Source organism: Aplysia californica, unplaced genomic scaffold (assembly GCF_000002075.1).
Source record: "Aplysia californica isolate F4 #8 unplaced genomic scaffold, AplCal3.0 scaffold00636, whole genome shotgun sequence".
NCBI lineage: Eukaryota > Metazoa > Mollusca > Gastropoda > Aplysiida > Aplysiidae > Aplysia > Aplysia californica.
The window spans coordinates 333,384-335,931 of NW_004797906.1; the positions used below are offsets into that span (position 1 = coordinate 333,384).

Below are 2,548 nucleotides of genomic sequence, written 5' to 3' on the forward strand. Positions count from 1 at the left end.
TGTACAAACGGCCACCCAAGCAAGACAATCAGTTGTACAAACGGCCACCTGAGCAAGACAATCAGTTGTACAAACGGCCACCCAAGCAAGACAATCAGTTGTACAAACGGCCACCCAAGCAAGACAATCAGTTGTACAAACGGCCATCCAAGCAAGACAATCAGTTGTACAAACGGCCACTTCCCACACCTCCACACCGTCCCTTGCCATTTTCATGCATTAATAATATTTTTCAAAAACACTGTCCAATACGTCCAAGTATCTTCTCGAGAATGCGTTGTCTTCTTCGACTATTTCGACTGTATAGCGCAAAATACAATGAGCTGCAAACAAAACAAACACGAGCAGCAACGTTTCTCCTTCATCGCTGACAAAAACAAATGTAAACTATTGTGTTGCTGAAATGCAAGCTCCATTTACAAATCGGTACCATAATAGAATTAAAACGTTCTATCTGTTCAGTACTTAAATTTGATCAAATTAACGTTAAAAATTTTGAGTTTCACAACAAGACAAGCTTTCTCCAATGCATTTCCTTGAATATCCCGATATTGGATTGACTATCCGAATAATCTTACACTTTTAATAGAGCAGATAAAATAGTATGAATTGGTTTCTAACCTCAAGTTCTTAGTAACTCAAAACGGCCGAAAAATTCGACATAAAAACTATATGTACCTAATTCTAACGTTAGTCCAATCACCTATTATGAAGTAGTAAACCCAAAGTTTACATTTATTATCCCCCCTCTATTTTTCATTCTTAATCGGCGGTATCGGTCGCATTGCTAAAAAATATTGACAGAATTTCCAATTGCAACTGTTGAAAAAAAAAGCAGTTTTAAAAAAAATCCATAATTTAGGGTTACTGTAAAAAAAAAAAAGTTTTTTTTTCTTTCTCCTGACTAAAAAAATAGCTGCTTTTAATGGACATTTAAAAAGCTTGACGAAAAGCCAAAACATTATACATTTCTTACCGTCTGAATCACTAAAACACTGGATAGTTTAAAACACTGCCTTGACAAAACACCTGATGACAATATAACACTTCTACATAAAAAAACCCATGAAAACATAAAACACCTACAACGACAAAAAACACAACCTCGTGTAGCGAATATTCCCTGCACACAGAATCTGCTTACTTGGAAAGATAAATGTTCCCACATACCTCAACCGGCACTTCTTCTATGGCCCAATTGTGCAGTGAGTGACGTAAATAAAACGCTTAGTCAAAGGATAAAAAAAAGATATCGAAATAAATAACATCACGAACAAAGAAGTAAGCACTTACTTACTCACCTTTACTTATACATCCGTTCCCCTGAACAGACAAAGCATAAAACTCTCTATCTATACGTTCTTGTTATTACTCTCTGAGCGCCTATTATAGCTCTCTATCTATACGTTCTTGTTGTTACTATCTGAGCGCCTATAGCTCTCTATCTATACGTTCTTGTTATTACTCTCTGAGCACCTATTATAGCTCTCTATCTATACGTTCTTGTTATTACTATCTGAGCGCCTATAGCTCTCTATCTATACGTTCTTGTTATTACTATCTGAGCGCCTGTACCTCTCTCTATCCGATCCATTCCCTGGGAGAACAGTAGCGACGAACAAACCAAACACACACACACACACACAGAGAAATAGTTCATGACTAATGCCCCTTGGCACACTTCATCAACAATACAGGCGGAGAGGCATTTTATGCCGGGGGCTCATCGGTGGAAAAAAAAGACAAGTTTATGAGCAGCGCGGAATTCAGGTTTCAAATCCGATTAACCGGATAACTCTGGAGTTTTATTTGAAAAAACGGTACATCCTGTTTCGCGAAGTGTTCTGGGGAGGGGGGGGAAAAACAAACAAACAAAACAAAACAAAACAAAACAAAAAAACCCACCTCCTCACCTCTGCTCTCAACAGTCAGTTGTTTTTACTATCTTCAAAACACTTCCCTTGCCTTATTTATTAAGGAATGGATACCAGACTTAGACAGAAATATGCGCGGTGTTTGGGAATTATCAGGTGGAAACGATAACTCAATTTCGTCCCAAACTGGATATACTGTCTTTTAAAATAAAACACCAGCATGCAGACTTGCGGTACAATCGGCAGGCCTGATCTTGTCTCATAAAAATGTACCACGTTTTTTTTTTCTAAAGATACGAGCAGATTGATAAAGATATTAATTGTATGTACTTTGCAGATATATGACTGCTCTTATACGAAATGGGACTTTGGAGTTGAGTCACATGATTAATTGAGACGGGAAGATGTAGGGGGTAGATAGAAAATGCAAAGACAAGGTCACTGAAAGAAATGAGAGAGAGAGAGAAAGAGAGAGAGAGAGAGAGAGAGAGAGAGACAGACAGACAGAGACAGAGACAAAGAAAGAGAGAGAGAGGGGGGCGAAATGGAAAGAGATAGGGGAGAGAAGAGAGAGGGGACAGACTTACAGAAAAAAGGAAAAAGAACTTTAGGAGAAAGAGAGGGAGAGAGAGAGAGAGAGAGAGAGAGAGAGAGAGAGAGAGAGAGAGAGAGAG

At 38.4% G+C, this 2,548-nt stretch overlaps 1 protein-coding gene across 2 annotated transcripts in view; it reads right to left on the minus strand.

Moving 5' to 3' along the window:
- Positions 1–2,548, minus strand: part of LOC101855675 (growth hormone-regulated TBC protein 1) — a 50,352-nt gene that overhangs the window by 29,633 nt on the left and 18,171 nt on the right. The window contains exon 1 of one of the 2 annotated variants that reach the window (XM_035972271.1): positions 1,302–1,413. The exons of the other annotated variant lie outside the window; for it this stretch is intronic. The gene's annotated coding sequence lies outside the window, so the exon portion shown is untranslated. Of the gene's footprint in view, positions 1–1,301; positions 1,414–2,548 lie in introns of those variants that run through there. 2 annotated transcript variants of the gene reach the window in all.